Source organism: Mirounga leonina, unplaced genomic scaffold, assembly GCF_011800145.1.
Source record: "Mirounga leonina isolate KUSES-001 unplaced genomic scaffold, KU_Mleo_1.0 Mir_127, whole genome shotgun sequence".
In the NCBI taxonomy this organism is placed as follows: Eukaryota; Metazoa; Chordata; class Mammalia; order Carnivora; family Phocidae; genus Mirounga; species Mirounga leonina.
This window is the reverse complement of record NW_023270316.1, coordinates 55,369,226-55,391,288: the sequence shown is the minus strand read 5'-3', so window position 1 is coordinate 55,391,288 and position 22,063 is coordinate 55,369,226. Positions and strand designations below refer to the sequence as shown.

The 22,063-nt window shown below is 47.0% G+C and overlaps 1 protein-coding gene across 5 annotated transcripts in view; it reads right to left on the bottom strand.

Moving 5' to 3' along the window:
* The window catches only part of SLC25A30 (solute carrier family 25 member 30), a 32,448-nt gene extending 20,920 nt beyond the window's left edge, over window positions 1-11,528 (bottom strand). Inside the window, exon 1 of one of the 5 annotated variants that reach the window (XM_035003346.1) lies at window positions 11,458-11,528. The gene's annotated coding sequence lies outside the window, so the exon portion shown is untranslated. Of the gene's footprint in view, window positions 1-1,011; window positions 1,106-4,137; window positions 4,227-11,457 lie in introns of those variants that run through there. The other 4 variants (XM_035003347.1, XM_035003349.1, XM_035003345.1 and 1 more) reach the window with 4 other exon arrangements.
* Window positions 11,529-22,063: the final 10,535 nt, after the last annotated feature.

Below are 22,063 nucleotides of genomic sequence, written 5' to 3'. Positions count from 1 at the left end.
AACTGGAATCACAGTCTCTAAACTTCTGTGACCTCTTAAATCTTTGTTCCCCAAATGTCTGCCTTTCACAGACTCTTATTTCCCATTCTCTTTAAAGGTACAGTATGGAAAATAAGCTCATCACAGACTTATGAAACGTGGAATTTAAAAGGAATCTTAGAAGCCATTCCTCATTTCATACGAATTAATTGAGCCCACGACCACAAAACTTGGCAAAGGCAAAGCCAAGACCACAATTCATGCCTTTCAACTTTTTTCACTACCTGAGGAAGATGAATCTAGAATCTGTAGGACAGTCCCAACACTGTTCTGCTACTCTTGCCCAGGAGCAACAATGCTGAACACTGCAAATGCTTTACATGAACTTAACACCTGGAAAGACGCTAAAATCCAGAGCTACATTAACCTTCCAAGCAAATGAAGTGCACCCGTCCCTACAAACGAGAGCCAACCTGGCGTGTCCCAGGAGCAATTCCGAGTACAGTGTGCCCTCTCCCAGAGTAGGAAGCTCTCGGGGACCCGGGCTGCGCACTCTGAATAAACCGCGAGTGGGAGGGATGCAGAGGCAGGAAAAACACACCGTGGGGGCCGGGGCGCACACGCTGAGATGCCACCCACACGGGCCTCACACTTGGGACCTGTGACGCTGGGACAGAAGTCACCCCTCGCACCAAGTGATGAGGCCCTGGAGCCGGCGCCCCTGCCGGAAGAGCGCGACCCAGCCCCGGAACCTCGCGCCCCCGGGAGCCGGGCTCCGCACGCGAACCGGGGAGCAGCGGCAGCCCCCGAGCACGCCCGGCCGCGTCGGCGCTCTCCCCGGCCGCAATCCGACCGCAGTCCCAGCCCCGGCCGAGGCCGACCGGAGGCGCAGCACCGGCCGCGGCCGGGCAGGGAGTCCCACGCCGACCGGTTCCGGACGCCGCGGCGAAAGGGGGGCGGGCCGGCAGAGGGGCGACCCGGAGCAGGCACGGAGCTGCCAGAGCGACCGCGGCCCGGTGGTCAGACACTTACCGGGCGGCGGCGGCTCCGCCAGTCCTGCTACTGCGCCCCGCTGCACTCGAAGCCGGCAGGCACGGGAGCTGGAAAAAAGGCTTCTGAGCAGCGGGGGCGGCTCAGGAGCCGGCGCGCGGCCACGCCCCCCGCCGCGGCTCCCATTGGCCGCCCCGGCCGCGGCCACGCCCATGGCGGCCGGCGACTGGCTGGCCTCGGAGGGACCCGGGCACTGAGTAGCCAGCTCCGCGCTGACAGGGGTGGGAGCTGTGGGAACTCGGTGATGCCTCCCAGGGCCTCGGGTCCAGGCTCCGCAGTGAAAGAGAAACTTTAGGGAACGCACCGAGAGCCTCGGAATTGGAGGCTTCTCCGAGTGCTGGTTCCCTATGGCCATGTGAACCTCCGCAGACGAAGGAAACTCGCGCTTTTTTTTAATCCCAGCTTTTTAGTTTGAAAATTTACGAACCGACCGAAGAGTTGCAAGAATAGTACTATGAACAGTATACCCTTCATTCAATGCACCATTTCACATTTGCGTCCTCTCTCACTATACAGGTTCCCCCCCAACCTTTGGAAAGTTGCATGCAATGCTGCTTCACCCCTAAATATCTCACTATTATCACATGCAATAAATTGAATACCATTTCTGTCATATCATTCAACATACCGTCTATATTTAAATTTCCTTTATTGTCTCAAAATGTCATACAATTGCACACGTGCACACACACGTCTTTGAAAATTCAGGATCTACCCAAGATTCACCCGTTCGGTTTAACACCGTGCCTCTCTAGAAACTCCTTTTATCTACTAGAACTTCCACTTTTTCAAAATCTTTCATAACTTTGACATATTTGAAAAGTCCAGGCCAATTGTCTTGTAGACTTTATCAATTTGGATTTATCGAGTTGTTTCCTCATAATTAGATTCAGGTTAAACATTTTAATAGGAAAATGGGAGGTGTTGTGTATTTCCATGAGAAGGCACAGTGTTCTTTTATCGGTGCTGCCAAGTTGGATCACTTGGTCAAGGCATCTGGCAAATCTCTCCACAAAGATATTGTCAGAAGCTCAGAAATGATAGAAGTAAAGCGAATGAATCACCAAACCAGTAATCAGTAAAAGTTTATTGTGCACACATCAGAAAGACAGTTTGCAAACTGGGAGCACTCAAACCAAAACACGGAATGAGGCTTAGGAGTATGTTATAAAGCAGCTTATATAGCAAGAAAGCAGTGACTGTTTGTTCTTCATGGGGATTGGTTATAATATTAGAATTTTCTTAAATGACAGGGAACTGGTCAGTGGTTACCTCATATCAACCTTAAGAAACAGTTCAAGACTTGCTTATGATTTCCAGAGGCATAAGCAAGAAATTACCCAGGTCAAGTTAGTCTTGCAAATTAAGCTTTGTATGATTAAACTGTTTTTTTGTCCGTTCAATTTTCAAAGCTGATCTCCGTTTTTGTTTTTTGGGTTTTTTTTTTAAAGATTTTTTTATTTATTTATTCATGAGAGAGAGAGAGAGAGAGAGGCAGAGGGAGAAGCAGGCTCCCAAGGAGCAGGGAGCCCGATGCGGGACTCGATCCCAGGACCCTGAGATCATGACCCGAGCCGAAGGCAGACGCTCAACCATCTGAGCCACCCAGGCGCCCTGTTTTTTGGTTTTTTTAACAATATCCTTCTCCCGCTGCAGCAGAGACTATCTGCAGTGACAGGTTGAACTGGGCAAATATTTTTCCGGGGCGGGGTGTAGCACACACTGATGAACGCTCATAGAATTGGTTATAAAGTGGTGATTTTTTAATGCTGTCATTCCTTCTACCTGTCTACCTTTTTCTCTTTTTTCCCCCCTGCTTCTCATTCTTCTTCCCTTCACAGCTCCCCTCCTCCACCTTCTCCTTTTTGAGTAATGGTGTGTGGACGCCTGCATTTTTTAAATTCAATTTAATTCAGTTACTATAAACAAATACCATTATTACTTTTGGTGCTCAAATTGCCCATATTTGGCCAGTGGAAGCCCCCACACCTGGCTCCTTCATTCTTTATATAATATCCTATCAATCTTTGAGCACTTCCTTGTTTTCTGACCCAAGACCTGCTAACGCTTCATTGAATCTTCTCTGCCCTAGGCAGGAAAACCCTAGTTGCTTTTGGGAGGAAATGGCACTTAGAAAATTAGATCTGAGTACTTGTGCTCATTGCTACTGGGATGTCATTCTTCCAGGCCCTTACAGGGGACGAAGCATATATATATTTATGGAGATATAGATGTAATGCAGTAAACAGTATACCCATCACTCAGATACAGTTTTAAATCATGAATTCATACCTCCAAGTCAAAGTCCAACACCATGGGATTCATTCTAGTCTTCCTCTTTCCGTATTTATATCTTCCTTCTCCCTCAATGAAAACCCTAGCTCACCACAGCATCAATACATTTGCACATTTATTCGACAATATACAGAAACTAGATGAGACTCACATACCAGTACTACCCTTGGCAACAAACCTAAGCTCAAGATTTCTTGGCAGTTCCCTGTATCTTTATAGTACATCCTTCTAAATGGTGTGTTCAAAGAGTACTGTGTTCAAAGTTTACTTGAATTCATTGGTTTTTGCTATGGTTATGTTCTTTATTTGATATATTGTTAGGTTGGTTATTTTTATTTGCATCAACTCTAGAGTTTGCTTTTTTCATCTTTTTTGTTCAATTTCATTTTTTTTTTAAGAATTTTTTTTAAAGATTTTATTTATTTATTTGAGAGAGAGAGTGAGAGAGAGAAAGAGCACAAGAGGGGGGAGAGGGAGAAGCAGACTCCCTGTCGAGCAGGGAGCCCGATGCGGGACTCGATCCCTGGACTCCAGGATCATGACCTGAGCCGAAGGCAGTCACTTAACCAACTGAGCCACCCAGGCGCCTCAATTTCATTTTTTGAATGTATAAAGCATCCACATGGTTCAAAATAAAATCTTACAAAAGTTAAACTCCCTCCCCATTCCCTGCCCTCCGGTCCCACTCACCTCCTAGCAGTAACCACTTTCCTTAGTTTCTAGTTTATTCTTCCACCGTCCCCAAGGTAAAAGTCTATAGAACTATATATAAGTATATTTGTTAGTTATCTATTGCTGTATAACTAAGCTTACCAGCTTAAAACAAGCGTGTATTAGCTCACAGTTTCGGTGGGTCAAAAATCCAGAGGGGCTCTGGTAGGCACCTATAGCTCCAGGCCTCCCAAGAATGCAGTCAGGGTGGCACCTGGGGCTGCAGGCACCTCAGGCCTTGAGTCGCAGAGAATCTGCTCCCTCTCCCAAGCACACTCAGCCTGGCTGTTGGCAGGCCTTAGGAGATCCTCTTTCAAGCGCACTCACATGGCTCTTGGCAGGCTTCAGGTCCTCACTGGCCACTGGCCAGTATTCATTTCCTGGGGCCTAACAAATGACCACAAACTAGACGGCTTTGAGAAACAAGAATTCATTCTCTTACAGTTCTGAAGGCTAGGAGTCCAAAATCGAGATGAAGGCAGGGCCATGTTCTCTCTGCAGGCTCTAAAGGAGAGTCTTTCCTTGTCTCTCTCCTAGCTCTGAGCCACTGCCAGCCACCCTTGGCATTCCCTGGCTTGCAACTGCATAACTTCAATTTCTGCATCTGCCTTTACATGATGTTCTTCCATCAGTGTATGTGTCTCTGTGTCCCAGTTTCCTTCTTCTACTGACACGAGTCAGGGGAGTAGGGCCCACCCTAATCCAGCATGACCTCATCTTCACCTGATTATATCTGCAAAGACCCTATTTCCAGTATGGTCATATTCATAGGTACCAGTTGGGTTAGAACTTCAACATATCTTTCTGGTGGGCACAATTCAACCCACAAGAGCCAGAATTAGGTTTCTTGCATTGTGGTCCCTCCATGTAACTACTCACAACATGGCAGCTTGCTTTGCCCTGGAGAGGGAGTAAGAGCACGGAGAGACAGGGAAATTGATTCCAAGATGGAAGCCAATCATCTCTTTGTAACCTAATTTAACACTTCTGCTAGATTGTTTGCTAGAACCAGTTGATAAGTCCAGTCCGGATGCAAAGGGAAAGGATTACATACGATTACACGGAAGAGGCAAGGATCATTGGGGACCATCTTCAAGGCTGCGTGCCATAATATATGTATTTTTTCTTACTTCCCCTTCTTCCTTACATGAAAGGTAGCACACTTTATTCCACCTTGCTTTTTTCATGTCATGGTGTATAATGCATCCTGGAAATCATGCTAGAGCAGTTCACAGAAGCCTCTCTCATTGCTTCTTACTACAGCATCGTTCTTTGTCATGTGGATGGAAGCAGCGTATGTATTCAGCTTCCTATGTGTGATGGGCAGGGTCCTAAGATGGGCGCCAGGATTCTTGGCCTCTGGTGCACACATACCTTCTCCCAGCCGTTCAATCAAACACTCATCTAGGTATGGTAGTGAAAGGATTTTGATGCATGTAATAGAGTCCCAAATCAGTTGATCCCATGAGAGCGAGATCGTCCGCAGTGGGCTGACCTAATCACACAGGCCCTTTAAAAGCAGAGTTACCTCTAGCTGCTCTCAGAAGGGAAGTCAGAGCTTCAAATCACAAGAAGGATTTGATGCACTGGTTTGAAGGTGAAGAGGTGCATGGCAAAGAATGCAGGCCGCCTTGAGGAGCTGAGAGTGGCCCTCAGCTGACACCCAGCAAGGAAACGGGGTCCTCGGTCCTGCCACCACAAGAAACACTTTGATTTTGCCCTGTGATACCCTGAGCAGAGAACTCAGGCACCATGTCAGATTTCTGATGGAGAGGGCTATGAACTAATACATAGGTGTTGCTTTTAGCTAAATGTGTAGTAATGTATTGGGCAGCGATAGAAAACTAATACATATGACATGCAGGTTGTTTGTAATACTTTGCTACGGCAAACAATGGCATAGTGAATAAACTTTTGCATGTATTGTTTTTATTGGAGGAGACAGAGCTTCAGGGTAAACTTCTGGGAGAATCATTGGGTCAAAGAGTAAACACATATGTACAGAACCTACATCTATTGTTGCAAAGAGGCATGGCAGCGATCTTTACATTCATGGGTTTATTCGGGCCAAAGAGGTGTCACTTCCATTTACAGATGAGGGAATGAGATTCCCGGAGGTAACCTGCCTCTGCCAGGGCCCAGGGCTACCCCTCTCTCATTCCCTTTTCCTGTTTCTCCAGCAGCCCCGGGCTTAGGTTTAAGCATTCTTTTCTTTACTCTCCAACTTGAACTCTAAATGAATCCTTGGAGTTTTGTCCACACACCATTTTGTTATTGATACAGCTTGGACATGCTTCGGGTATCACCCGAATCCTGACATAAAATCAAGCACCATCCCCAGCCTGTGGGGGAAAGTCATTGAAATACTCCTTTCCTAGGGCAGAGAAAGAAGTCCACGATGTTTGCTACCCCATGCTCATCTCAGCACATCTAGTCCTTCCGGACTCACAACTCTATGGCATCTGAATACAGTTACTGGATTTCCCCCTTCCTATTGATCTTTACACGCCCAAACTCCCCTGTTACCCTATGCCCCACCACCCTTTGCTAATATACACACATAATATCTAGTAATTTATATTTAGTATTTAGTGATACACAATTCCCAACCTTTCAAGTATGAGGATCCCTTTGTAATGTAAGCTAAATTTTTAAAAACTTTGGAGTCCCTATAAAATAGACGGTAGTATTTTCAGCTTCCATCAAGAAAATGCACATTGAACCTGAGGACCCTCTGAATAATCGTGGGTCCCCCAAAGGGTTTTGATCCACCGGATGGAAATCACTGCTCTGGGGAACAGTAACTTGGCTACATCATCGTGATTAGTTTAGAAACAAGTGTACGGTGCTGACAATACCGACTCCATCTTTGGCCCTCCATCTTGTTCATATCCATGCGATGACCTCCCTTGGGGCTTCATGTTCTAGACCTGTTGGAGGTTAATGCATGCCCTGACCAGAATGTGGGAAGGCTTGTTCTGGTCTGCCCTAACATTGTTTAGTTAACTAATAGAGATGATATACCTCACCCCCCACCCCACCCCCAGGCACAGATAGTACCATGAGGTCTGTTAAATGTTAATTATCAATTACGTGTATGCAGACCCTTTGACCTCATCACAATGCCCGCTGTACATCCCCTCGCTCTATACAATCTGTAGATAAAGGTCTGGACTTAGTGGAGAATATCTGCATGGCATCTGGATTGTAATCCGCCTGATTTCCCCGTCAGTAAGTTATCCTGAATAAAACTCTGTGTAAACTTGTATGGAGTCTCCTGCTTTGTTATTCAATCTCAAAATGCCTTCTCAATTTGGAGGATACTTTACTGTCCCTCCTCCACCACCTAAAAACAAGAATAGCAAAAAAGAAGCGGTAAGCCTCGAAAAACATCTACTAACTACTCAGCGCCAATCCATGCTGGGCACAACTAACTTTTCTTCTGTTCTTTGCCTTCACGTCCCCTTACCAGCTCTTCATGTATGGTGTTTATCTAAGTACAGTAAACGCACCCAGATGGCAGTGCAGAAATGAAGACCTAGGTTCTACTCAATCCTGGCCACAACTTTATTAGCTCTCTGAACTTGATTAATTAATAATGTCTCTAAGTCTTCATTTGCCAAATGGAAATAATACCCAACCTACAGAACGTTAAATGAGGGACGTGGGCACAAATGCACTTTGTAAAATGAAAGTGCTCTAGAAATATATTCTAAATTCATCTGGCTATGTCACTTACCAGCTTACAGCTCTTCATTGGCTCACCAGAGTCTTCAGGATCAAGGACAAACTCTCAGTCTGGCACAGGGGCCCCTCACTGTGTGGTCCTCACTGCTCCCCAGTCCAGGAATCTGGTTCCCCCTCCTCCTCACCTCCTCACCGGTCATCTCAAGTAGCTGGACTTTCATCCTTATTTCCAATTAGGACTTTTATTAGCACACCTGGCTTGCTGCTCTTCAGAGCAGTAAGGTGCTCAGAGTCATAAGCCAGGACTGCACTCCATGAAGGGACTATCCCAGTCTGCATGAAGAGCCAGGCAGGAGGATCCAGCCCTCACCCACATTGGGTTTCTTATCATCTTGGCGATTGCGTTTGCACTGTGTCCTAATGAGGAACAGATGCTGTGGAATCCGCTAGAATTTAACAAATGTGTGTGTGACGACAGTCAATGACAAGAAAGATGCTGATACATTGTTCTGTGGCCCTCGATCTTGTCAGGAAAGAGTCTCTTGGGTTCTTCTGTATGCTTAGTGCCAAGCAGAGTTAAAGGCCTGAATCAAACCACTTTTAGGGATAGACTTCACTGGTTGGTGGGGGGAGGAGGAGGAGGAAGAGGGGAAGGCTCTATCTGAGACATCTGGTTACCTCCCCACCCACCTTGGCAAAGAGAAGCAGTAAGGAGCCATAGCTCCTCCTAACAAGAACACCTGGAGAGGCAAGCATTCCCAGCTGGGATCCTGGGAACGAGCCAGTACAATTCTTTATCATTGTATCTTACACCGCTGGTTCTCAACGAGACTTTGCCACCTCAGGGGACACTTGGCAATGTCTGGAGTCATTTCTGCTTGTTACAACTGCATGGCTGCTACTGGCGTCTATCTGGTAGGGACCAGGGATGCTGCCAAACTTCCTACGATGCCCAGGAAAGGCCTCTGGCAACAAAGAATGATCGAAATGGCAACAGTGCGGAGGTTTGAGAAATTCTCTTTTGTGGGGCTGTGGCTTTTGGCATATGTTTTTCTTGGTCACAGGGGTTGGCTTACATGGGAGTGTTTGTATGAGATCTTTGCAGCTCCCCAAACATGCCGGGGCTCCCTTTCCCCTCTGGGACCTTGTACAAGCTCAGCTCTTCCCCTTGCTAATTCCCTTTCCTCCTTCAGGCCTCAGTTTGGAGGTCATCTCCTCCAAGAAGTCTCTCCTAATCTCTCCTTTCTCCAAGAGGCCACTGTGGTAGGCAGAACAATGGACCCCCCCCAAAAAAAAGGTCTATGTCCTAATCCCTGGAATCTGTGAATGTGTTAGGTCACATGGCAGAAGGGAATTAGATTACAGGTGGGATTAAGGTTGCTAAGCAGCTGACTTTTAGGTGGGGGTTAATCTTGGATTATCCAGAAGGCCCAAAGTAATCACTGGAGTCCTTATTAGTGGAAAAGGGAGGCAGAAAGTCAGAGGAGGAGGTAGGACTGTGGAGACAGGCCAGAGGGATTTAATGTAAGAACTCAACCCTCCATTGTTGGCTTTGAAGATGGAAGGAGCCATGAGCCAAGGAATGCGGGAAGCCTCTAGAAGCTGGGAAAGTCACGGAAACGGGTTCTCTCCTAGAGCCTCCAGAAAGGAGCACAGCCTTGCCCAACACCTTATTTTGGCACAGCAAGCCCCATCTCAGGCATCTGACCTCTAGAGCCACAAGTTAATAAATGTGTGTTGCTTCATGCCACCGAGTCCGTGGTCCTTTGTTCTAGCAGCTATAGGACACTAATGCACTCTCCCTGACTCCCTGGCTGCCCCATCTCCCTGCCATCCTAACTGGGGCTGCACCGAATCTTCTCTCACACAAGCCCCCTGTCCTCCCCTGGCAGCCCCACATCTCAGGCAGGCCCATACCTGGGTCTTCTGGGGCATGCTCCTGGGAACCTGAACTTCACTTCACCTGGTCTCCCTGTAAACACTTAGGAATAAGGGCTGAGTTTTCACCCCCCTGCAGTTATTTGCCCCCGGTGAGCTGACGGGAAACAAAAAAGTACAACCCCCTGCCCCCCCCCGGGGGGAAATGGCTGGCAGGGCTCCTCCGGGCTAACTCCTCTCCCTCCACGGAGAGCCAGCCTGAGGATCTGGCATATTACTATTGTAATATGTATCTTCTTGATAATTCTCAGTGTCCTTAAAAGTAAAATCAATGTCATGCTGTCTTCAGAACATTTTTGTAATAATTAAAGGAAATAAACGAAGTAATGAAGATGGTACCCTCCATATAATGAACATTGCTATCACCACTCTCCTTAGCATCATCACTATCGCCATTGGTCTGAACGTCTCTTTCACTTATACACAAAAGGCCCACTGCCTTTAGGTAAAACCAGTATTGCTAGATAGTTAAGAGTCTAAAAGTCAAGCCTTTAACATCTCTTAGCGATTTTGTCCGAGGCTTCTACTCAGTACTTTCAATGAACTTTTATTGAGTAATACAATTTCAAACTACAATAGGAACACGGGATGACTGGCTGGCTCAGTCGGAAGAGCAGGCAACTCTTGATCTCGGGATCATGGGTTTAAGCCCTATGTTGGGTGTAGAGATTACTTTAAAAGAAAATTTAAAATACAATAGGAACAGAAACCAAAATGGCTACTTACTTGCTATGATGACTAGTTATATCTATGGGACGCTAAGAAAATTAACCAATTCAATGTGTAAAAAAAAAAAAAAAATCAAGCTGAGTTTTGATTGGAATCGTCTGCATTTTTTTTGTAGTCATTCATTTGACTAAATATTTTACCTAATTTTCTGGGTTGTCTTCATGTAGACACTGCCCAAGAAAATTATCAGATTTAAGTTTATCAGAAGCAAAATAAAAAAGGCAAAGTACAATCTCCAACAAATGCACGGGCACCTGGGTGGCTCAGTTGGTTAAGTGTCTGACTCTTGGTTTCAGCTCAGGTCCTGATCTCAGGGTTGTGATCTCAGAGTCCTGAGATCGAGTCCCGCGTCAGGCTCTGCACTCAGCGTGGGTTCCTCTCTCCCTCTCCCTCTGCCCCTCCCCACATTGTCTCTCTCTAAAATAAATAAATCTTTAAAAAAAAAACAAACTCCAACAGATGGAATAGTGGCTTTTCCATGAGAAAGCATTTGGGCCAAGTGATCTGTGACACCTAATGCTGAGAGGCACACGTATAAAAGGAACTAAACAGGTGGCTTCTGCAGGATAATTTTAGCCAGAGCACTCTGCAGCATGCTTCTTAGGAGTGTAAGGGAGGTCAGTACCCTGGCCTGTGGCTCTAGAAATGCCCTAGAATGTTCAAGTACATTCACAAAGTAACCAGGGACAGCAGAGCCAGGACCGACCCTGTTCTTAGAGTTGAAAAGTTATACAACCCTCCAAGGGCTATGTTCTCAGTTCTTGGAACTTGCCCTCAGTGCAGACTGTCATGCTCCATTTTTGCCTCTGATAGAGTGCACATAAACTTGGCACAAGGGCTCTGAACACACCCATTATCATCCCGGTATTTGAAGGGTCAGGGCAGCAGGTGAGGCCTGAGGCTGGCCATGTCTAAATCTGAGCAGATCTGATGGGACCATAGTCATTTATGTCCGTAGCTTTCAAACTTGTTAAACTATAACCTACATTAGGAAACACATTTCACTTCATGACCCAGTACACACATACACACACTACTGAAGAAAACATTCCAGGAGAAAATACTTACTGTGAGCAGAGTGTACTCTGATATTTATTGCTCTGTTCTCTCTCATTAGTTATTTCCACTGTTCATAACCCCTGAAATTGAAAAACATCAGTTTAAAAAACACTGGCGTTGGAAGTCACATCCAAGCACACTCCTTCCGAGCTATTCTGTAATTGGAGGGGCCTGTGAGGCTCTCCCTTTATCCTTGTAGAGTTAGAGAGGGTGGGTGGTCAGGAAAGAGGCAGGCAATGCTCTCGGAGTCTCTGGTCTTATAGGATGACCATACCTGCCCTGCCTCCTTCACGGGCCTGTTGTGAGGATCCAACGGGCTGATTCTGTGGTAGTGCAAAGGAAGGGGAAAGGGCTTTGCCATAAAACTTGTTGTCGAGGTTGAATAGTGGCCTGGCCCTCTGATAATTCATCCTGAGGCCTTAATTTGCAAAATTCTTCTCCCAGTGAGTGAATGGGAGGAGAGACTCTATTTTCATGTCAGAACCAAACCACCCACGGTTTTGCACCCCACTCAGTTTGGTCATCATTTGTTTGCTTTTGTGTGAATTTAACTGCTATCTAAGCCACCATAAAATGATTAAACAATAAATCCTCAGCCAACAAACAGCTTCTCACTGTGTCTTCTGCAGCTGAGGGACATTTGAGAGAGGGCAGGCAGGTTTCTGAAAACTGAGAGAGCTGCCTGGTAACATTGGTCAGGAGGGTATCTTCTTACGTGAAGTCTATAAAGAAGCGTAGGTCCATAAACACATAGCTCCTGGGGTCAGTCTTTCTTTCCAGCACAGAGGACCGGCTCATCCCGACACTCGCAACTTTCGTTCAAAAATAGATCACTTGGGTCTGGACAGAGGGGATAGTTACACAGCATTGTAAATGCACTAAGTCTACTTTACAATGGTCGATGTAGGAATGCACCAAAGAAAACTTCAAGTTGGGTGCCTGGGTGGCTCAGTCATTAAGGGTCTGCCTTCGGCTCAGGTCACGATCCCAGTGTCCTGGGATCGAGTCCCACATCGGGCTCCCTGCTCAGCGGGGAGTCCGCTTTCCCCTCTGCCCCCCCCCACCCCCCCACCCGCCGTCTGTGCGTGCACACGTGCCTCTCTCAAATAAATAAATAAAATCTTTAAAAAAAAAAAGAAAACTTAAATTATTGTCTTAGGTGAATCTTAACCTCAAGTTCTAAAAAACAAAAACAAAAACAAAAAAACAATACATAAGAACACATACCACCAGAACAATGAAAAATGTAGGGGTTTTGTTTTTTTATTCTAGTTTTCTGACACTCTGGATAGTCAAAGCAAAATACTTTTAGGGCTTTAACTTTGAGCAAATGAGAGAGAACTCTTGATAGAGAGTAAAACAGCTCACCGCCCCCCCCCCCCCCCCTGGCCAGTTTGACACAGTGCAGCAGATAGCCTAGAACAAGGGATCCAGGACTGGACACTGTTTCATTGCTTCCTCTGTTGCCGCAGGGAGCCTACCTCACCCACTCCCCCCTCACCCCACCTTCTGGGTGTGCTCAAGTGTGACCAAGAGTGGGAGTCCATGACCCATCACCCTGCTCACACTAACAGGCCAAGGAAGCCATTGCTAGGCCAGCCAGAGGCCGGGGCTGGCTGTGAGCTAGCGCCGCCCCACAGGGGCACCCCCCGGGGACAGGGACGGCTGTCCAACAGAGAGTCTCTCAGGACATTTGCTATAAGACGCAAAGAGAAAGTCTGCCAGTAAAGGCGGGAGCGGTAGGTTTAGAAGCAAAAGCTCTGAGTCACGGGATCCACAAGTGCCCTGTTCTGAAGAGCCACCTTCAGTGGCCCCAGAGCTGGAGCGCTGACCACAGTCCAGACTGTCCCAGAGGTGGGACCACGTGGCCTGACACAACCTCCTGTCTCCTTCATTTCCCCCGCAGCCTTATAATTAGCCCTCCTAAGAGTGGAAGAACCCGAGCAGGTGTCTGTATCCTGAAACCGAGAAGAATCTAATTCTCGTAGAAGTGCCACAGAAGGAAGCCGTCGAATGGATTCTGACTGCTCCTTGCTTCCCCAAAGGAGGGCTGGTAGCTACTCTTCTGTGACTGGTAGGGAGGCTTAGTCCCACTTCTCCTCTGCTTTCCGGTCTCTGCCAGGGACGCTGCGAGAGCCAGATATAGGTACTTCTTGCTCAGTCCCTCCGCAGCGAGGCATGGCCACATGACAGGCTCTGGCCAGTGAGACAAAGGGGGAACTCTTGCGGGGCAGGAGGGGGAGCGACTGGGGAAGCTTTTACTTCGATGTAAAAGGACCAGGTCCAGGAGTGGTGGCCACTGGCCCTGCCCCTTCCCATCCTCGGACCTATAGTACAGACAGGGTACCGGAGCTGTGACAGCCATGTCACCATCACAAACCCAGCGGCCTGATAAAAGCCCCGCCTGCTAAGAAGGGCGGGACCAAAAGGCAAAGACAGAAAGGGTGCGTAAGGCATTGTCAGGCCGCTCAAGCAAGGCCAGCAGCTTCCTGCCTCTAGACTTCTTTTTTTTTTTTTTTAAGATTATGTGTATTTGAGAGAGAGAGAGTGCACCTGGTAAGAGGGGGGGAGGGAGGGGCAGAGGGAGAGGCAGGCTCCCCGCTGAGCGGGGAGCCCCATGCGGGCCTCGATCCCAGGACCCCGGGATCATGACCTGAGCCGAAGGCAGACGCTTAACCGACTGAGCCACCCAGGCGCCCCCAGACTTGTTGTTCTATGAAAGAAATACCACTTTGACTGAGTATTGTTAGTTTTCCTAACCGATACCACTGACCATGGAAAACGGGTAACAAAATAAGGCTTACAGATCTATCATTTCCCTCAGTAAACTTCACAGCAAGCCTGGCGGTATTCATTCCACAGAAGAATCCTGTCCTTCCAACTACTTCTCACAAAATCGCCAGTTTAAAAAAATCACTTTGGGTTTTGTTAAGGAGAGAAACTCCAGGGACCTAACCTCCACAGGGGTCAGTGCCCGGGCCCTGTGGCAGCACCTGGAAGAGACGGGCTCATACTGGAGTGCGCCTCCCCTCACACAGAAGCTGCTGCTGAACGGAGTGTCATGCCCTGAGAGGGAGAAAATCTGAATTACATCCCACAGGTAAGCGTACTTCATCACTGCTTCTGTGAAAGCGCTATTATAGAACCCATGCAGCCCTACATAAAAGGATCAGGGCATGGTTCCTGGAGAAATACACGGCCATACACATATTAAACGTTTTCCCCAAATGCTCAATAAATTCATGAGCTAAGGAGTACATGCTTAGCTAACTCACATAACACCAGCTCCAAACCGGACACGCAAGGAATATGGGTTAATTAACGAATTCCTTGGCAGAAGGAAGAACAAGTAGCGGCCATATTCCAACCCCGTGCTTGTGTTCAAACTGATAACAATGTCCTGTCAGGTTTCTTTTATCACCACTGTCCTTCACCTCAGGTCAAGGCCAGTTTTCACTTTGGCTTGAGTCACATGAACATGCAGTCCTCTTGGAGGAGAGAAATGCCAGGCTTGTTCTACTGACACCACAGAAGGGTTTTGAATTGATAGAAGTCTCTTTATGACCAGGAGCCCTGTCCTTAATTTGGATTTTCCAGCAGCCTGGGAAAAATGCTGCAGCCAGAGCTATAAGGACCCGCATTACCACCATCACCCTTTCACCTACTTACCTAAAAAGGGATAACTAGACTTTGACTGGGGCATATTGATCTATTCAAGAGAATGCCCTCCACACTTTGACCGGGTATCTCTTTCAAATTAAGAAAAAAAAAGTCCTACATAAACAAACAGGATGACCCTTTCCCCAGATACGTTTCCTTTAATCAGAGTTCACAGAAAAATTAAAACTAAAGATAATTTGACAAATTGGTTTGCATGGGGTACTCACTGTCCTCTTTCCATTTAGGCTATAAAGGAAAAAATCTTGATGGGATGGCCGGATGGTTTTTCCAGTTACGAATATATCACACACACACATGATGTGAGTGCTTAATAAGTGTTAGGTAATATTTTTTAATTGAAGTGCAACATTATATTAGTTTCAGGTGTAGAGCATAATTATTCTGCATGTATATATATTGTGAAATGATCACCACAATAAGTCTAGTTACCATCTGTCACCCTACAAAGTTACAAAAAAAATTTTTAAGGGCGCCTGGGTGGCTCAGTCGTTAAGCGTCTGCCTTCGGCTCAGGTCATGATCCCAGGGTCCTGGGATCGAGTCCCACATCGGGCTCCCTGCTCGGCGGGAAGCCTGCTTCTCTCTCTCCCACTCCCCCTGCTTGTGTTCCTGCTCTCGCTATCTCTCTCTCTGTCAAATAAATAAATAAAATCTTTAAAAAAAAATTTTTTTTAATGTTAGGTAAATTATAACCAGTGAATACAATCTGGAAATTTATAAGATTAGGCTGAGAATTATTCCCTGTCCTTCATTTTCTGTGAGAATACCATGATGGAGGTCTCCAAGTTTGCGCTTCATTACTTGCTCTCACACACTAACAATAATTTGCCTTAAAATGAACCATAACAGCTGACTCTCCAGCAAGAACAGGAGGGAGGTAAGGTGACTAATGGCAGTGTTTCCACAGCTAGCCATGGGAGGGTTGTGAAGTGACTCTCCTATGCAAGACAAGGGAATTTCCGATGCCTAATTTTGTCTGACTGCAGTTTATAAATTTTAAACTTCCTTTGAAGATGCTTTTTCACTTAATTTTCTGGTCCAGGAAACTAGATTGAATTTCCAGCCACTAGTGTGTATCCTGAGTCTTGAGTCTTGTTTCCTTTTGTGTTTGGCAGAGAATGAAACAGAACAAGAGAAAATATGCCCAGAAAAAAAACTGATAAAAATCTGTGGAGCATGGTAGGCCAAATGGAAACACCCATGTTTGACCATGAATCCCACATGTGGAAAATAAATATTATTACCTCACTTCATTCATTTGTATGTTTATTCATCCATGCGATTAACAGTCACTGATTAAGTGCCATGCTGGGCACAAGGGTGGGGGGAATGTCTTTGCCTTTAGAGATTTATGGTCTGATGGAAGAGAAAAAAAAAGATAACCCATCAATTACATAATAGTCTGAAGAGCCTTTTGGAAGGCTTCCTGGGGGAGATGACACTTGAGCTGAGCAAGTCTTGAAGCATGAATGTAGGTTCTCAGTAGAAGAGCTAAATTAAGATGATGATAGAGGGAGTGGGGAGAGTAGAGTCAAGAGAGATGAAGGAGGTAGAATCCAGAGAACCGGAGTGATCTGCCACGGCGGGGGAAGAGAAGTGGTTGAGGAAGACCCCTGGGTTCCTGGCTTATACCAAAAGATGTCTGGTGGAGCCACTCACAGCACAGAGACCGTTGGAAAGGGGTTGCGCCAGACATTAAGGTGGTAATTCTGAGATATGCTGGTTTAAAGTGTCTGAGAGCCTTCACGTGGAGTGTCCAAGAGTCAGTTTGCTATATGGGTCTAGAGCCCCAGAAATAGATAGGAGCTGGAAATGAATGTAGAATCACTGAAGTTATAGGAGCAGTAGGTGAGTCCATAGATCTGGCTGAGGTCTCTGGGGGCAGGGAGAGGAGCTAAGGTGGCTAAGGACCTACCTCAGGAGATGCCCGCTGGGAGGCAGGAACCAGGGAGCCAGAGAGGGGGTGGTGGCCGACATGTCACCTGCCAAGGGGACAAATGAGACAAACTTAGAGGTGGGGGAAACTACCTTTTCTTCTGTGAAAGAAGTGAAGGACTAAAGGAGGCGTGATTTGAAGAGGAAGAAAAAGGCAAATTATCATGTCAGCGACACATGGAAGTTGAGATCACCTCGAACTGTCCATGGGACACACTAGCTTAGGAGTTAAATAACATCACACTTCCACGAAAGGCAACAAGTGTGGTAGACATCTGGGCTGGCTCTGTCACTAATAAGTCAGGTGATCTTGTGCGTTCCACCATCTTTTAGCAAAGAGGTGAACCTGGGTAGCCCCTAAGTTTCCTTCTTCCTCCAGGATGGGCTCCCTTAACTCAAATGGTGCCGGGCCCTCTCTCTGGCCCTTCTCAAAGGCTCCTCCTGAGCCCCAGGGAATGGAATCATACCAGGTGCGGTGGTGGGTGCAAACGAGTCTATTCACAGAGGTCTCCCACCCCTAATGAGAGCTGGGCTCCTGGCATCCTGGTTAGAACAGGAAGTGCCAGGGCGCCTGGGTGGCTCAGTCGTTGAGCGTCTGCCTTCGGCTCAGGTCATGATCCCGGGGTCCTGGGATCGAGCCCCGCATCCGGCTCCCTGCTCGGCGGGAAGTCTGCTTCTCCCTCTGCTTGCCGCTTCCTCTGCTTATGCTCTCTCTCTCTGACAAACAAATAAATAAATAAAATCTTAAAAAAAAAAAAAAAAAGAACAGGAAGTGCCAGCTCAGCAGGGCCACCACTGCTCCAGAACGTGACACGTCTCTAGGTCCCCGTGCCTGTGGGTCTGCAACGCTGCAGAGGGGTCTAGTTCAGGCAGAGGCACATCTGTTCCCACAGTCCTCTTGGCTTTCCCTAACTGTGCCCCAAGCTTGTCCCAGACCTTTATCCCCTATGTCGTGCCAGGTTCCAGCACAACAGGGGCTTTTCCGACCAGAAAGTGAAAGTAACAGACCTCATTTTGGAGGGCTCAGAGCTGCTCTACCAAAAATTAAGCCTCGGGGCGCCTGGGTGGCTCAGTCAGTTGAGCGGCTGACACTTTTCCACTCAGGTCATGATCTCAGGGATGTGGGATCAAGCCTCGAGTGGGGCTCCACACTCAATAGGGAGTCGGCTTGAGATTCTCTCCCTCTCCTCCCCCCCCTGCCCATCTCCCCACTCTCTCTCTCTCTCATATAAATAAATCTTTTTTAAAACGATTTTATTTATTTATTTGACAGAGGGAGACACAGCAAGAGAGGGAACACAAGCAGGAGGAGTGGGAGATGGAGAAGCAGGCTTCCTGCTGAGCAGGGAGCCTGATGTGGGGCTCGATCCCAGGACCCTGAGATCATGACCCGGGCTGAAGGCAGACGTTTAACGACTGAGCCACCCAGGTGCCCCTAAGTAAATAAATCTTTAACAAAATTAAGCCTCTTAACAATTTCCTTTCATAACAGCTATTGAAGGGATCCAGGTCCAGCTGATCGCTTTGGAAGAAATTATTCCAACGATTTACTCATGGCCCCATAAATCTCTCCTGGATTTTGGTGTCTCTGTTCACACCATCATTTCGTCTTTCCTCTCTTGAGTTAGAACTGAAAGCTGGGTCCTCTAGGAAGCCGGACTAAGTGACTTGTTCACTGCTACATCTCAGTGGCTAGGACCACGCACCTTATGAATGAATGACTCTGACTTCATAAAAGGTTCTGTTGATGTGATTACTCCGCTAACTGATGGCATCAACAGTCAACCTATCTTGGTATTTCTCTTGTATTATGCAACTTTTCACAAGTTTATAGCTTATCTCCCAAATCTAGGGTTAATATCGTGTTTTATGCTTCTCCTTAGCATCAGTGTGCACGGCATTTGGACATACAGCTGCTCAGTAGTCATTTGACTGAGAATCTAGAATTTCGACAAAGGATTTCCTTCCCCTCAACTCCCTCCGGGCTCATCCTTACTCTGCACCTGTTAATCCTCTGACTTTACACACTGCCCTCTAGTGCAATTTCTCCTCTCCAGAAAAACCCAGGACAGTCAAGAGAAAACAGCAAGATTCATGGAGGGCAATTAAATGGAGTTAAGGTCCCTGGGAAAACATTCCACATGACTGAAGAAAACATGCTGAGAATAATTCTTCCAAGCTGAAAAAGTCCTGAGGCCAAATAACTACTTTGTACTATGAACTGAATCATGAGGCTCTATTAATTGGGAAGTGACCTTGACATAGGACATTGTAAGAGCTGACAAAGGCAATAAAATGCAAAAGCTACAGTGGGATTCATCTAATCAAGCTATTCTATTTTTTTAAGATTTTATTTATTTTTTTTTTTTAAGATTTTTATTTATTTATTCATGAGAGACACAGAGAGAGAGAAGCAGAGGGAGAAGCAGGCTCCCAAGGAGCAGGGAGCCCAATGCGGGACTCAATCCCAGGACCCTGGGACCATGACCTGAGCCGAAGGCAGACGCTTAACCATCTGAGCCACCCAGGCGCCCCGAGATTTTATTTATTTATTCATGAGAGACAGAGAGAGGCAGAAGCAGAGGGAGAAGCAGGCTTCCCGCGGAGCAGGGAGCCCAACTCGGGGCTCGATCCCAGGACCCCGAGATCATGACCTGAGCCGAAGGCAGACGTTTAACCAACTGAGCCACCCAGGTGTCCCAGAGCATACATGTTTAAAGGCTGGAGACCAAGAATACAAACACTACACCAAGTAAAAATATTACTGGGAGGAGGATTTTACAGGACAGCTTTGACTGACAGCATTTACCTCCTGTATTTTATGTGTGACCTTTGCTAGCTGCTTCAGAATTAACCTGGGCAAGTATCTTGGTCAGCGTGGGCTGCTTTCACAAAACACCACAGACTGGGTGGCTTGCAACAGAAATTCATTTCTCCCAGATCTGAAGGCTAAAAGTCCAAGATCAGGGTGCTGGTAAAGCCATATTCTGGCTGAGTCCTCACATGGCAGAAAGAGGGCAAGATAGCTCTGTGGGGTCCCTTTTATAAGGGCACTCATCTCATTCACGAGGCCTCCGTCTTCATGCCCTGATCACCTTCCGAAGGCCTGCCTGGATGACCTCCTCTATCCTCCGTATCCCAGTCAGTAGGGCTTTCAAAACAGAAAGCCTGCCCATCTCCCTTTCCTTGTGGTTCCCTGCTGCCTTCAGAACAAAATCCAAATGCCTCGGTATGGCACCCAAAGCCCTTCTTGATCCAGCTCTTAGCTTCAGCCCCTCTGTTCCACGCCAAGGCATGCTGAGCTTTGGCTCTGGTAAAGGAGAACAGGTTTGCCATTGTCCAGTACCTATGCCTCCCCGTCCTGGTGCTCAGTGCCCCTTCTGCTTTGTTGTGCTAACGACCTGTGGTAGATTATTTGCACAAACTGCCCCAATCATTCCCCTCTCAACATCCATTTCCCCTGCAAGATACCCTTGCAGCGTCTCTTATCAAGAGATGGCATCTATTTCCACAACCACTGAAGCTGAACTGGCCCGTGACTTGCTTAGAATGCTCTGGAAGTACACTGTGTGGTTTCTGAGCCTGAACCTCAAGAGACCTCCAGCTTGTGTTCACTCTCTTGGATCCTTACCCAACCACTGTGTGAACCTGAACTTCGTTGTTGGTTGTAAATGAAACACCACAACCCAAGTCTTTGGGGTATGATTTCCTAAGCCGCCTCTGAGGAACTGGATGGAACAAACTAGAAGTTTAGGGCATTAACCCCTGACCCTTAATGAACCTCGACCAATTGGAAATGAGAAATGGGAGGGAGCCAGACAGGTACATCCTCCCTCCTTTCTCTCTCTGTGGACTACTCTGAGGTAAGGCCCCTCTTTGCGACTCTCTACATGAGTGGATGTGCCATTGAGAAGTGTCTTCACAGCTCACGGCAACAACCTATCTCAGAGCAAATCTATGCATCTTTCCTTCCTTTGTGTCCCTTTTTGTTCACCCTCCTTGCCCCAGGCTTACACACCTGAAGAAAGAGTGAGCATCCTAACGTTTGTCTCAGGTTCTGTTTGTTAGAAGATAAGGCTTAGGCAGCAGCCAAGATGCACATGTCAGAGCTAGGAAGCTCGTTCCTAATTCAGATGCTCTGGGCAAGAAGCTAAGAATTCCTAGTAAGCACAGGTAGTCATTTCTTGTTGCTGCCGTAACAAGTCATCACCAGCTTACTGGCTTAGAGCAATGCTCTCTCTGAATGTTCTCTCGGTCGCAAGCCTGAAATCAGTTTCACTGAGCTGAAATCGAGTTGTTTGCAAGGCTGGTTCCTTTTGGAGGCTCTGAGAGCTGACTGCTTCCCTGCCTTTTTCAGCTTCTAATGGTGGCCTCTGTTCTTTGGCCTATGGCCCCTCCTCCATCTTCGAAGCCCTTCACTCTCATCTCTGCTGCTATGGTCACATCACCTTCAAATCACCCTTGGCCTCCCTCTTACGAGGACCCTGTGGATTACATTGAGGGCTCATCCAGATAATCCAGGATAACTGTCCATCTCACGACCTTTAATCACACCTGCAAAGTCTCTTTTGCCATATAAGTCAACAGAAGTTCTGGGAATTCGGACCTGTATATCAACCTAGCACACGACATAGAGTCCCTCTGCCCCCATTTATTTACCCCCGAGTGTAACAAAGCAGTTACCTCGCAGAGTCCTCAGGAGTTAGTTTCTACCAGAGCTTCAGGCCCTTACTTCATTTTTAAATGAAAGGCCAGGTTTATAACATACTCATCATTAATTTGGACAGATATTCTATCCCATTTTCTCACTGCTTAAATAAAGGACGCCTTTGAGAGTTTAATTGCATTTGGTTGTCACAACATAAACAGACACTTGGCAATTACCTAAATAATTTGGCCAGTTTGGATGTCAGATGCCCCCTAATTTTATCTGGATAGGTGTTCAACCTCTACTTCCCTTTGTGCTGGCTAGACCCAACTGGTTCTGAAGCAATAACTTC